This window comes from Ictidomys tridecemlineatus, chromosome 7, assembly GCF_052094955.1.
Source record: "Ictidomys tridecemlineatus isolate mIctTri1 chromosome 7, mIctTri1.hap1, whole genome shotgun sequence".
Lineage (NCBI taxonomy): Eukaryota > Metazoa > Chordata > Mammalia > Rodentia > Sciuridae > Ictidomys > Ictidomys tridecemlineatus.
The window spans coordinates 9,906,041-9,921,887 of record NC_135483.1 but is presented as its reverse complement, the minus strand read 5'-3'; positions in this window follow the sequence as shown (position 1 = coordinate 9,921,887).

Here is a 15,847-nt window from a genome sequence, read left to right as displayed (position 1 = left end):
GAGTAATCAACATGAATCAGGCTTAGGTCTGAGTTCCCCGCATGTTGCATCTCATTTGATCTTCACAACAACTATAAGAGCTAGCTACTCTTGTTATCCCTGTTCTGCAGTTTAAAAAAAAATCTGTTACAGCCACAGCATGGAAGCATCCTCTAATCATATCACAGCAAGTAAATGAGAGACATGGCACTGCCACACAAGATGGTTTGGCACCCAAATCCCCTTGGGTAACCCTGCACTCTGCTGCCCAGGGCTGTTAGGAAAGCTGCTGGGAATGTCACCTCAGTGCGAAAAGCACATGGCCAGGAACAGGAGTGCTGGATGCTCATGGTTTCCTTTCCACTCCTTAGAGCTCATTAGTTGCTGTGGTTTGCAGCTGGAATGTCCCTCAAGTCTCATGTGTGGAAGAATAGCTTCCCAATGCAGCAATGTCAGAGGTGATGCTTTTAGGAAATTACTGGATTGTGAGGGCTCTAACCTTATTGATGGATTGATCCATTTGATGATTAATTATTTGAATGGATTGTTGGAAGGTAGTAGAAACTGAAGGAGATGGAATCCAACTGGAGGAAGCAAGCCACAGGGAGCTGTGTTCTGGAAGGGTGTTTCTTCCCCTCAGTCCCTTTCCCACCTCCCTCTCTCTCTGTTCCAAGCTCTTCCACCATCATGTTCTTTCTTCCTCACCTTGGGGCCAAAGTAAAGGAGCTGGCCAACCATGGACTGAAACCTCTGAAAATGTGATCCAATGCAAATCTTACAGCCTCTAAATTGCTTTTGCAGGAATTTTGGTCAAACTGATGGAAAGATGATTAACACATCCATGTAAGACATTGTCTCAGGCTCACTGTCTAAGCCAGATTCTGAGAAGCTTCAGAGCCTGAAGACAGTTACTATCCCAACCTTGCTCTAGTACCATTTAATCAGGAGCTCTCTCTTGGTGGGGCATCAGACCAGGCCCCAGGCATGGAGAGCTGTGGTCAGGGCTGGCCTGGAAGTGTCCACACTGCCCAGTGCTACCAACGGCTGAAGGGAGGAGCCCAAGCGATCCAGACACAGGCAGATGAAGGAATCCTAGAGCCACAGGGAAAGTGCTTTAACTATAGAATGGCTAAAATAAAAGACAAAAGTGAGTCTGTGGTGTAAGAACATTGTTAAGAACATTGTTATGGGAACAGATACTGCTTGCGTATGGATTAGAACAGTCAGGGAACAAGGATAAAAGGAAGCTGACTTATTAGGGTGGCAGAATTGTCAGCCAAGATTTTCATTTTTTGTTAATGTGGCCCTAATGTTGTTTATATAATAAGTGGTAAAATAATCATAATTTCTAGTTATAAAAGAGCCATCAAGATAAGAAAATCTCTTCTCACATACTGCAATTTTATCAGAAACCAGAAAGAGAACGCAAAATGCCAGAAAGAGGAAGAAAAGGATGGGTACATTTCATTCTCCCACCTCTTTTGCCCCAACCCTCCTATTATTGTGAGGAACTTGGAAACTATGTGTCCCAACTGCATTTTTCACATACATACATCTAAATATCCATGTATATATGTGGCTATACATACATGCATTCATATATATACACAAATATATTTCTATTCTTATAAAAGTAAGATAATTGTGTACTATTATATAATATTCTTTACTCAATTATATGCCATAATTATTTCTATATGACAAACTATATATATATGTATGTATATATATATATATATATATAGTTTATACATATCATAATGGAAGCATAACAATCTAGGTACTACAATTCCTTAATAATGCCCTATTTTGGAAGTTTGAGGCAATCTTAATTTTTCACAATAATAAATGTCAATGGTTAACAGATTTTTTTCACCCTTAGAAGTACATAGATATAGAATTACTGGGCTAACCCACATAAATTTATTTTCCCAAATATATGAACTTATATACCCACCAAGCAGTATTTTTAAACTTCATTATGACATATCTTGAACATTAATTTCTTTTTAATATTTAGGTGAAACTTTTTCTTTGCATTTTTCAGACTGGAGTTTAATTACCTCTGAGTTTGACTGTACTCAATCATATTCTTTTTGTTTGTTATCTGCTAATGCTCTGATTATAATGGGAATTTAATGAGTTACTATGTAACACCCACTACCCACTATATTCCCCAGAATGATTAGCTCCAGAGTTATAATTTAGATTTTGCCAAGAGAGTCTGGGAAGAGTTGGATACAAAGGCTGTGACTTCTCTGCCTCAAGCAGAGACCCACATGGACTTCAGCAGATGAGAGATTCAACAGAAATCTCCAAAATCTCTTGCTTTCATATGGCAAGCAAATATAATCATTAGTAGCATTTTTCTGCAGTTCCGCAGAAATTATTTCAGTAGCTTTTCCCAACCTTTGCTCCTCCCGTAATTTCATATGCATTAGTTCCCTTCAGTAAGCCATTTTGTACTTGTAATACCTGGAGTGAACAGATTAGGGTTATCTTCCCAGCCTTGCCACCAGTGAGGGCTTGCCCTTGAGCTGGTCTCTTCCATCTTCCAGGCCTCTGTTTCCTCACTAATCAGATGAGGAAGTTGGAATTAGCTAAATATCAAGTCCCTTCCAGTTCTAGTGTGGTGTGCATCTGTAAAAACCTTTCACACTGGGAAAGTACTTCTGCTTCTGCTCTCCCCCTCCTTCTTGATCTGTGCCTCTCCCCAAGGCCAAAAGGGTTTCATTTTTCTGGCAATAGAAGGTTACACACTGAGAAACAGTTCCTGGCAAAATGGCATTGAGAACATGAAAGAGATTTGAACGTCAGATACATCCAAAGGTGCCAGTTCATCCTCATTCCATTTCCCACAGAAATTGACTTAATGTCCAAAACCATTTCAGTTAATGGCTACATGTCTATTGCTTTCTCCTCAGTGAAAACAAATAACTTTCCCTGGACTTGTTCTTAACCAACTCTTAGAAGATCTGCCCTGGCCAGGCAGAATGTTTGAGGGACTGTGGACAACTGAACTGCTAATAACTCCTACATTCCTCCCTGGCAGAATGTGGCACGTGGGAGGAACAGAGCCTGTACCTACCCCAGGGACCAGGTTCCTGTCCTGCTGTCTTTCCATAGCTAAATACCACAGACAGGCGGCTTACACAGACAGACATTTCCTTCTTGGTTTCAAGGCTATAATGCCCACAGTCAAGCTGCAGGTAAGTTCGGAGGCTATCAAGGGGTTCCCGTTTTACTGTCTCTCCATATGGTAGACTTCAAGTCTTTCCTCCTCTCTTTATAAGCACAACTGTTCCCATCGTGTGGACCCCACCCTCCCCAAGACCTCATCTGTGGATACCATCTTATCAGGGGTTAGGGCTTCAGCATGTGAATTTGGGTAGGGTAGGAATGTCTGCTTTCTCTCTTCCTGACCATGCCAAGTCCCTGTCTCCAGGAGTCTTTCCTGGACACCTTCAGAGTAACCTCAAGACACTCGGTACTTCTCCTTCAGGTCATGTCTTCAACATAGCTGGCCACTATGTGACATTTTCTGCACTCCCTCAACAGGATGCAAGCTCCATGAATGGAGAACGTGTGTGTCATCCGGGTTGCAACCAGGAAGCCCACAGATAGAGCACGGCGGGTTTTATTAAATGTACGGTAAAGGACCAAAGGAGTCCACGCATCTGGGATGTGAATACATGCAACTCTCCAAGCCTGAATTAGTTCACGCCAATGACAGCACACTGTTATGTGATGATTACACATAGTTCTGTGCCCAGCAGTGATCGATTAGTCTTTTGAAGAGATAGCCCATTGTGGTGAACAGCTGTGCTTTGCAGATAAACAGACCTGGTTCATGATTCCAGCTGTCCACTGACCAGTACCCTAACCTCTTGGAGGTGCTGCTTATTTTTTGTATAAAATGGGAATATTAGTGTCTAATTTATAGCACCACTGTCAGGATGAGATGAAATGCCTATGATAGTGCTCAGTTTGTAGATGTGCTCAGTAAGGATGTTCATGCCAACAGGGGCAGGACAAGCAGGTCTGTAGGTTCCCATGTTGGAAGGGAGCACTGGGCTTTCTGTGGGTCTGAAAAGGTGCAGGCCACTCCTTAGGAACATCCACCAGCAACCCTGCTGCCGATTTGCTAGCGATTTTGCAGTTTTGTCAGAAACATGAAGACAAAGCAGGATTGTTCTCTTGGCTTCCATCAATCTGCCCATCAGCTTGAGTGCCATGGCATACCTGGGACCAGCAGTGATGCATGTGTCAGTGCCAGCAAGAGGACAAAACCTGGAAGTAATACAGTGTGATGAGCTCTCACACCTGCAGCGTGGTAGAAACAAAACTCCTGGGTGTCTTCCTGAGGTACACTGTTCTTTTGTCCTTTATGTGACAAAGAAAAGAGCCTTCATGCAGAAAAAAAGGAAGGAAAGGAATCTGTAGGGACTTCAAGACATCCTCATCTGAATTCTAAGGTCCCCTATCTTTTTAAAATTTATTTATTTAATCTAATTTGTTATACATGACAGCAGAATGCATTCCAATTCATAGTACACATATAGAGCACAATTTTTCATGTCTCTGGTTGTACACAAAGTAGTCACATCATTCGTGTCTTCATACATGTAGTTAGGATGATGATGTCCATCTCATTCCATTATCTTTCCTGCCCCCAAGCCCCTCCCTCTCTTTTGCCCTATCTAAAGTTCCTCCATTCCTCCCATGCTCCCCTCCCACTGCCAATATGAGTCAGCCTCCTTATATCAGAGAAAACATTCAGCATTTGGGTTTTTGGGGATTGGCTGACTTCACTTAGCATGATATTCTCCAACTCCATCCATTTACCTGAAAATGCCATGATTTTATTCTCTTTTAATGTTGAGTAATATTCCATTATGTGTATATACTACAGTTTCTTTATCCAATCATCTATCAGTATATTCCACAAACTAGCTATTGTGAATTGTGCTGCTACAAACATTAATATGGCTGCATCACTGTAGTATGCTGTTTTTAAGTCCTTTGGTTATAAACGAGGAGTGGGATAGATGGGTCATTTGGTGGTTGCATTCCAACTTTTTCAAGGAAATCTCCTTACTGCTTTTCAGAGTGATTGGACCAATTGGTAGTCCCAACAGCAATGAAGTGTGTCTTTTTTCCCACATCCTTGACAACACTTATCATTGTTTGTATTCTTAATAGCTGCCATTCTGACTGAAGTGAGATAAAATATTAGAGTAGTGTTGATTTGCATTTCTCTAATTGCTAGAGATTTGAACATTTTTTCATGTATTTGTTGACTGATTGTATATCATCTTCTGAGAAGTGTCTGTTCAGTTTCTTAGCCCATTTATTGATTGGGATGTTGGCTTTTTTGGTGTTAAGTTTTTTTAAAAAACTTGTATCCTACAGGTTAGTGCTCTATCTGATGTGTGTGTGGCAAAAATTTGCTTCCAATACATAGGTTCTCTCTTCACATTATTGATTGTTTCTTTTGCTGAGAAGAACCTTTTCAGTTTAAATCTATTGAATTTATTAACTCGATTTTATTTCTTGTGCTATAGGATTCTTATTAAGGAGGTTAGGGCTTAAGTTGACATGATGAAGATTTAGGCCTGCTTTATCTTCTATTAGGCACAGGGTCTCTGGTATAATTCCTAGGTCCTTAATCCATTTTGAGTTGAGTTTTGATCATAGTGAGTCATAGAGGCTTAATTTCATTTGCTGCACATGGATTACCAGTTCTCCCCACACCATTTGTTGATGAGGCTATCTTTTCTGCTATGTATGTTTTTGGCACCTTTGTCTAGTATGAGATAATTGTATTTAAGTGGGTTTGTCTCTGTGTCCTCTATTGAATACACCATTGGTCTACAAGTCTATTTTCATGCCAATACCAGGCTATTTTGTTACTATTGCTCTGTAGCATAGTTTAAGATCTGGTATAGTGATGCTCCTGCCTCACTATTCTTGCTAAGGATTGCTTTGGCTATTCTGAATCTATTATTTTCCAGATGAATTTCATGACTACCTTTTCTATTTCTATGAGAAATGCCATTGGGATTTTGATTGGAATTGCATTAAATCTGTATAGTGCTTTTGGTAGTATGGTCATTTTGATAATATTAATTCTGCCTATCCAAGAACAAGGGAGATCTTTCCATCTTCTAACATCTCCTTTAATTTCTGTTGCTAGTGTTCTGTAGTTTTTATTGTAGAGGTCTTTCACATCTTTCATTAAGTTGTTTCCCAAGTATTTTATTTTATTTTATTTGAAGCTATTGTAAATGGGGTAGTTTTCTTACAGTGATCTATAGAAATGCCTTGCATTTATGGGTGTTGATTTTATATCCTGATATCTTGCTGAATTCATTTTATTAGTTCTAGAAATTTTCTAATGGAATTATTTTGGATCCTCTAGCTACCATAGAATCATGTCATCGGCAAATAGTGATAGTTTGAATTCTTCTTTTCCTATCAATTTCCCTTTATTTTCATTCATCTGTCTAAATGCTCTGGCTAGAGTTTCAAGAACTATGTTAAATAGAAAAAGTAAAAGAGGGCATCCAAGTCTTGTTCCAGTTTTTAGAGGGAATGCTTTCAATTTTTCTCCATTTAGAATGATGTTGGAAGCTGGGCGTGGTGGCATACCCCTGTAATGCCAGCGGCTTGGGAGGTTGAGGCAGGAGTATCGCAAGTTCAAAGCCAAACTCAGCAAAAGTGAGGTGCTCAGCAACTCAGTGAGACCCTGTCTTTAAATTAAAAAAAAAATGGGGCTATGGTTGTGGCTCAGTTGTCAAGTGCCCCTGAGTTCAATCCCTGGTAACAACAACAAAAAAAAATGATGTTGGCCTGGGGCTTGGCATAGATAGCTTTTACATTGTAAAAGATATGTTCCTGTTATCCCTGGTTTTTCTAGTGTTTTGAACATGAAGCGGTGTTGCATATTGTCCAATGCTTTTTTTTTTGCATCTATTGAGATGATCCTATTATTCTTATCTTTAAGTCTATTGATGTGATGAATTACATTTATTGATTTCTGTATGTTGAACCAACCTTGCATCCCTGGGATGAACCCCACTTGATTGTGGGGCACTATCTTTTTAATATGCTTTTTATTCAATTTGCCAGAATTTTATTGAGAATTTTTGCATCTATGCTCATTAGAGATATTGGTCTGAAGTTTTCTTTCTTTAATGTGTCCTTGGCTGGTTTTAGAATCAGGAGGATATTGGCCTCATAGAATGAATTTTAAAGTGTTTCCTCTTATTCTACTACATGGATAATTTGAGGAGTATTGGTATTCCTTCTTTTTTGAAGGTCTTGTGAAACTCAGCTATGACCCTATCTGGTCCTGGGCTTTCTTTGTTGGTAGGCTTCTGATGGCATCTTTAATTTCACTGCTTGACATTGATCTGTTTGACTTGTGTATATCATCCTGATTCAGTTTGGGCAAATCATATGACTCTAGATATTTGTCAATGCCTTTGATATCTATTTTCTATTTTATTGGAGTCAAGTTTTCAAAATAATGTCTAATTATCTTCTATTTTTCTATGTTGTCCATCATGATGTTTCTTTTTCATCCTGGATGTTAGTAATTTGAGTTTTCTCTCTCCTTCTCTTCATTAACATGGCTAAGGGTTTATCAATTTTATTTATTTTATTAAAGAAACAACTTTTTATTTTGTCAATTTTTCAATTGTTTCTTTTATTTCAATTTCATTTATTTCAGTTCTGATTTTAATTATTTCCTGTCTTCTGCTTTTGGTGTTGATTTGTTCTTCTTTTTCTAGGGCTTTGAGATGGAATGTTAGGTCATTTATTTGTCAACTTTTTCTTCTTTTCAAGATTGAACTCTATGCAATGAACTACTTGTCTTCATAGCAAGTACCATAAATATTGATATGTTGAATCAGTGTTCTCATTTACCTCTAAGAATTTTTTAATCTCCTCTTTGATGTCTTCTGCAAACCATTGTTCATTCAATAGCATATTATTTAGTCTCTAGGTGTAGAAGTAGTTTTTATTTTTTATCATTGATAAATTCTAATTTCATTCCATTATGATAGAATGCAGGGTAGTATCTCTACATTTTTGTATTTTCTAAGAATTGCTTTGTGGCATAATATTTTACAGAAGGATCCATGTGCTGCTGAGAAGAAAGTGTATTCACTCATTGATGGAAGAAATATTCTATACATGTCAGTTAAGTCTAAGTTATTGATTGTATTATTTACTTCTATAGTTTCTTTATTTAGCTTTTATTTGGAAGATTGATGCGGTGATGAAAGAGGTGTGTTAAAGACACCCAGAATATTGTGTTGTGGTCTAGTTGACTCTTGAACTTGAGAAAAGTTTGTTTGATGATCATAGATGCTCCATTGTTTGGGGCATATATGTTTATAATCCTTAAGTCTTGTTGGTGCATCATTCCCTTAAGCAGTATGTAATATCCTTCTTTATCCCTTTGGATTAACTTTGGCTTTAAGTCTATGATATGAGGATGGAAACCTCTGCTTTTTTCTGCATTCCATGTGAGAGGTATGTTTTTCCCAACCTTTCACCTTCAGACTGTGGATGTCTTTTCCTATGAGTCCCTTGAAGGCTGCATATTTTTATTAAAGAAAAAAGATCCTGTTTTTCTTTAATCCATTCTATGTCTTTTGATTGGTTAGTTTAGGCCATTAACATTAAGGGTTATTATTGAGACATGATTTGTATTCCCAGCCATTTTTTTTTAAATTTTTGTATTTAACTTGACTTGGTTTCTCCTTTGATTATTTTTTTCTTTAGTGTAATACCTCCCTTTGCTTATTTTCATTGTTCTTTTTCATTTCCTTCTCATGAAATATTTTGCTGAGGATGTTCTATAATGCAGGCTTTCTGGTCATAAACTCTTTTAACTTTTGTTTATCATGGAAGATTTTTATTTCATTATAAAATCTAAAGCTTCATTTTGTGGGATATAAGATTCTTGGTTGGTATCCATTTTCTTTGAGAACTTGGTATATGTTGTGCCAGGATCGTCTAGCTTTCAGGGTCTGGGTTGAGAAATCTGCAGAGATCCTAATTGCTTTCCCCCTATATGTAATCTGATTCCTTTCTCTCACAGCTTTTAAAATTATCTTCTTATTTTGTATGCTAGGCATTTTCATTATAATGTGCCTTGGTGTGGGTCTATTGTGATTTTGTACACTTGGTGTACTGTAAGCCTGTTGTATTTGATTTTCCAATTAATTCTTCAAGTTTGGAAAATTTTCTGATATTATTTCATTGAATAGATTGTTCATTCCTTTGGTTTTGAACTCTATGCCTTCCTGTATTCCAATAATTCTTAAATTTTATGTTATTCCATACTTCTTAAATGTTCTGCTCATGGTTTCTTACCATCTTCACTGCCTAATCAACATTCTTTTCAAGATTATATATTTAATCTTCATTGTCTGAGGTTCTGTCTTCCAAGTGATCTAATCTGTTGGTGGTGCTTTCTATTGAGTTTTTAATTTGGTTTATTATTTCTTTCATTTCAAGGAGTTATGCTTATTTTTTTCAGAACCTCCATCTCCTTAATGAAGTAGACTATGGCTTCATGTATTTGCTTCTGCAGCTCTTTATTCAAAATGATAATTTTCTTTCAGTATTTGCTCTCTTATATCATACTTTAATTCACAGAACATTTTAATTATGTACATCCTGAACTTCATCTCTGTCATTTATTATGCTGTGCTGGCTATGGATCCTAATAATGTAGTATCTTGGTTTGTTTGGGGCACTTTTCTCTCTCTCACTTTTTTTTTGTGTGTGTGTGTGTGTGTGTTGTTAGTGTGTCTTCCCTTCTAGCACTGTGGATCTCAGGCATTACAGTTTTTATCCTATAGGCTTATAGTGTCCCTGAATGGTTTCTATACCTCTACTTTTAGGGGGAGAACAATATTAAAAGATCCTAATACAAATATTATACAACCTTAAACCAAATAGCTGCTATTAAGATGTTTATGGTTTTGTCACAATATACAGAAATGATGAATTCAATTATTATCTACAATATAAACAGTAGGTTTGCAAAAGGGTCTACAGTTTCTGGTTGTGAACAAAGAGAGAACTAGGGGTGAGGTGTAGGATGAGATGTCAAGGATTAGGAGGTGAGGATATTGAGTTATTAGGTTTTAGGAAGCTTGAAAAAGGAATCTAACAAAGTTGACCAGTAGCAGGAGAAAAGAGAGAAAGTGATTTGGGGTAGTCAAGTAGGTGGAAAGATAATAGAGAGTACAGAAAACAAACAAACACAAAAAATAAGAATTTTAAAAAATGTAAAAATAAGAGATTCTAAAATATACTACACAACTGTAATATACTATTCAGACATCCCTGTCCTCAGTAACCTAACTCATAAAAAGTACTTGATTTCACAACTGTTGGGGATGTGAGGGCAGGAGAAAAGAAGAAAAAAAAACCAATCTTGTTGCAGTCTGAATCCACTTATGCTAGGCCAGGAGGTTGGCGGCAGCTACCTTCCCTTTCTGACTCCTGTTTCTCTTTGCCTTTTCCCACGATAGAAACCACCTGTTCCAGGAACCGAGGCTCTCACCACTGACCAAACACTGCACTCCTGCTGCTGCTTTTCTCTGAAACATTCTCTCGCTGTTCTGACCTCCACTCTGCAGGTCAGCACACGGGAGTCCAGAGATGCAAGGCAACGGGCCAGGGTTCACAGCTCCACTGAGCGGGGCAGCCGGGTCGGAACCCAAGACTGCCTAGTTTAGGAATGGCCCCCTCAGATGCTCGTTGCTTCTGCAGTGGGAGAATCATCCCTTCGCCCAGTTGCTGTTGAGGTCTGAAAGGGCCTCCTGGAAGCCACAGGGTGGGTGGAAATTACAGTCTGTGGTTGGAAAGGGCTGTGTTTGTTTCTGACTCTGCCATTCACTGGGAAAACAGCCCATTGGCCTTTCTGGGCCTAAGTTGGTGCATTTGTAAAATTTACTGGTTCAATAAATATTGATTCTTGCACAATGCATTAAACATTCAATGCTGAAAAAGAAATATGTAGACCCCCCCAACTAAAAGGAATTTATAGTCTTATAGAAAGCAAGACCTCCCTTGAATGCTGACTGCAAGAATTAAAGAACATATATACATGATAAATATATACATATGCATATATATTTGTGTACATATGTTTGTGTGTGTGTGTATATATATATACAGAGAGAGAAAGAGAGAGAGAGAGAGAGAGAGAGAGAGAGAGAGAGAGAGAGAGAGAGAATGCCACTCTCAAAGCAAAGTTGATGTATTTTTTTGATTGTTTACATTACCCACAGTCACAAAGCCAGGGTGCTCCTGTAATTACCTCACTAATGCACTGTGAATTTTCCACTAAGCCTTCTCTGAACTTGCCCTTACAATACCCCTTATCGCATGATATTTAATTATTAGTATAGTAATAACTAATTGTTATGCTTAGCACATGCCAGGTACTATTCTAAACTACTTGCATAAACTCTATCAAATAAGCTTTTGGAAATTTTGTTGCCAAATATTTCCAGTCATGTAGGCTATTAAAAGCAATATTTGTTGAGCTGGGATTGTGGCTCAGTGGTAGAGCACTTGCCTAGCATGCGTGGGGCATTGGGTTCGATCCCCAGCACCACATAAAATTAAATAAAAGTATAAAAAATATTTTTTTAAAAAGCAATATTTGTTTTCCTTTCAACATTTTTTAGAATGGTAAAAACGACAGTATGATATTTGCCATCTTGGCCATTTTAAATGTGCAGTTCAAAAGTATTTCATACATACATACATATATACATGTCTGTATTCATTGTTATACAACACATATCTAGAATTTTCATCTTCCAAAACTGAAACTCTATACTTGTTAAACACTAATTTCTCCTCTCCATTGCAGCCCTTGACAACCACCTTTCTACTTTGTACTTCTATGCTATTGACTATGTTTGATATTTCACATGAGTGAAAAAAATACAGTATTTGTCCTTCAGTAACTGATCTACTTCACTTAATATAATGTCCTCCAGGCTCATGTTTTAGCATGTAACAGGATTTCCTTTTTGTAATGGCTGTATAATATTCCATTGTATGTATAAAACACATTTTTTCTTTAACCATTCATCCATTGATGAACATTTGGATTGTTTCCATGTCTTGGATATTAAACTCACTTGTTCTTTATAACCATTTACCAATGGTGATATTAAGATACTGAAGGAAAAAAATCACTTGCCCAAGATTACAGAAGTGGTAAAGACAGGCAATCTATCCTCAAAAACTATGGCCTTGATTGCTATGCGATAATGTATGAATTAGTACAAAAAAATAACATTTACTGAGAGTATCCTCTTTGCAAGACTCTGCTCTGAGTGTTCTGCTTGTATTGATTTGTTCATTTTCTTCCAAGATCTGAGATCCTTCAGGTCAAGATGCCCCCTCTTATCTAGCCTGGAATAAGGGAAGTGTTTTATACATACATATGGGATTCATGAAAGAATAAATGGGTGGATATTTCACTAAAGGATGAAGAACATATGGGAGCAAACAGGAAAGAAAATAATTCTGCCCATATGAGCTAAAGTTTGAAAGGGTATGTTATTTGCTATGGGCTTTGGAAGGTGAATAGGAGTTCACTGATGAGGGGGAGAGAGATCCCAGGCAGAGGGAATAACATGGTCAAGTTGTCTACAAGGAACTCTGGGTCACTCAACTCACCCTTCTAGATTGTGATGTCAATGTCACAGCCCTGGGACAGGAAAAATGTGGTGTGCAAATCTGGCCCTGTGAGCAAAAGTGACTGGATCATAGACACTGGCTTAAACCAATGCCTTGAGTGAGATCAATTGATGTCCTTTTGAAGACTGTAACCAGGACCCCTTAAGATTGCATCAGAAGGTGACCAATGCTTCAATTAATAGGTCATGTATACTTGAAAGTAGGTGCTTGGCCATGGCATACTAATGAGTTAGCAGAGAAAGATGCAGAGAAGCAGAATAGAACAAAACCACAGAAGAATGTCAAATCACATGACACTGGAAGGAGGCAGAGCTCTCTGTCTTGCTTTCCAGTTCCTGAGTCCACATGGCCTCAATTATATGCTGTTTCCTGTCTTTAACATCTCTGAACTTGCCTGTTAAGTCCTCCTACTATGTCCCCTGGACTTCAAGTTGCCTGGAACAAGCCAAGAGCCCAAACCAGAATTATGGAGAAAGAAACATAGAAATCCAGAAAGCACAAAGGTGCACACCATGCTCTGGTTAATTATTTGGTTTGAATTATTTGGTTTGACCAAACTTACGGGAAGATTCAATAGGGTTCAGTCCAACAATCATTTATTATGTGCCCACTAAAAATGAGATATTTAACTAAATACTAAGAAGGCAATCAAGCATGCTTAACCCTTGCAGAGGTGCAAGAATTTGTTGTAGTCTCCCATTTGCATTCCTTGCTTCAACAAGGACACCTTGGAAACCCATTGCTGCAACACTACCACCCCACCTATGCAAGACCCCTCTGTTACCCACACAGACCTCAAGCAGCACCCACACCAAGTCTGATTGATCTGAAAAGTTCTTGGTGTCTATGGAATCACGAAACTGCATGATCTCGGAGGACACCATTCATCTTCCTATATGCAGATAAGGAAATTGAAATCAAGTTAGACAGAATTATCTTCCCAAAGTCTATTGCTTTGAGAATTTCCAGTTGCATTATTGACCTGAGTCTTAAAGGTAAATTATTTTTAATGGTACAAATTTTGGAAAAAAATAGCAGGAAAATTCTGAAAGCTGCTGAGCTTATATCATGAAATGAAGATTTACCTTATTTTTGGTAGACATGGTGCAACTCTCTCTTCTGTCACATGAGGATGAGCTGTCCTGTGATCCTCCAAGTTCATTCCCAGGAATAATTCCCCTCCATTTCTGAACATTGTAGGTTGAATGTTGAATCTCAGGACTTTTTAATATCAAGGGACTTTAAAACACTTTATTTCTCACATTCTGTAAAGTTCTCCTGCATAGCCTTTCTGACAGGTTTACACCCAAATTCTGCTTGGAGACCTCTTAAAAATTAAGAGTTCAATGTTTACAATGTCATTTTTTTATGGCCAATTAGAGAGCTCAGACAGCCGACATGGCTTCCTCATAGACTTGCAATTTGCCTCTCTAAAAATCACGGGGCAGACCTGCTTCCTCTTCCAAGTAGGTAAGATTCCTTCAGCTCTGATTGTCTTCTGCCCAGCCCCACCCTTTCTCTTCCATCTCCTCAACGCCCATCCCACTCATCAGCCAGCAGCAGCTCCCACAGGAGCGCACCTACCTTTTCCAGCCTCCTGTTCAACTCAGTTTTGTTTTTCTCCACGAAAGAAAACAGAAATCAGGGAATTAGCTGTAGATTGCTAATTAGCATCCCTAGGGTTGTAAAAGGAGCACAGTTTATCCTTCTCTCTTTTCGTGCTAAATTAGTAACATACTCCCCCTGATCTTACATCATTTACCTGGATCTTCTTAATTAGCGGAATGCATCTGCATTCCCATTCTTAAAGAAAGCTGTGTTGAATTTGGTCATGCCCAGGAGGTAAGAGCAACCTAGGAGAAGTTTCCCAGGAGTTGGGATGGTGGCAGGGTTTCCTGCAAGAGCACTGCACTGAAACAGAAGAGGCTGGTCTGAACAGAATGTGCAGGAGGACAGGAATGTGCAGTGACTCAAAGCTAGAATGACCTGGTGGACAGAGTGTGACTAAACAAGTGGTCACAAAGTGGGCTGTGGACTCTTGTGGCAACCACTGTTTGTTTCTATTTGAGATCACTTCTACCTTTGGGAATTTCCTCTGGGGTCACCTGCCTAAGTGACCAGGTCACCCAAGTTAACCAGACAGAAATGGGCTTGATGAATCAAACTAAGTTAGAGACTTTTTCTGAAATTTAATTAAAACCATTGAGAAAAATAAAACTGAGTGTAGTTGTTTCTTTGTATCCCTGAAGAATGGGTTCTAGGATACCCCATGAATACCCTAATCTGCAATGCTCAAATTCCTTTTATAAGCAAAGTGGCCTTTTTATACAACCTATACAACCCTTACTAATCATTAAGTTATCTCCAGATTACTTATACCATCTGCAAAATGTATGTGCTCTGTAAATAGTTGTTCTACTATATTGCCCAGGAAATAATGACAAGAAAGTCTGTAGGTGTTTAGTATCACACATTTTAAAAACTGTTTTTGATCTGCTGTTGGATGAATCCATGGAATTGGAACCCATGGGTACCAAGGGCTGCTTGTGTTCCACTTCCCTCAGAAATGATGGGTGTAAAGACCCCAGGACATACAGGTGCATGGGCACTTCCCCTGTGCTAGGCACAGTGCTTGGATGTGTTCCCAGATGCTCTTTTGCACAAACAAAAGATCAGCGCACTGAGGTTCAACAGATCCAGGGCCTTGTCCATAACCACACAGCTCTCACAGAGCTACACCCAGAGATACATGAATTGATCCAGATATCAGCTCTTTCTCCACCAGAGACTGTCCCTTCTTCTTCCCTGAATCCCTAGACCCTATCATGGCACACAGCAGGTGCTCAATATACGTGTGCTGAGAATGAAATCAGGCATACTTGTCCTCTAAAGATACCTTTAGGACTTTGAACAGGTTTCATTTATAACAGCTCAAAAAATTACTGTATCTGTTATTTTATTCTTCCTGGGATGTAACAATGTACCCAAAAGAGAGGGGAATTCATCACCACCAAGTGGACCCATTCAGTTACTAAACAGCAGGCTCAGGTAGGTGAGTTGTTTGGGTCAGTGTGTTTTCTTTCCCTGAGATTGATGGGGTACGTTCTTAAGTACAGAT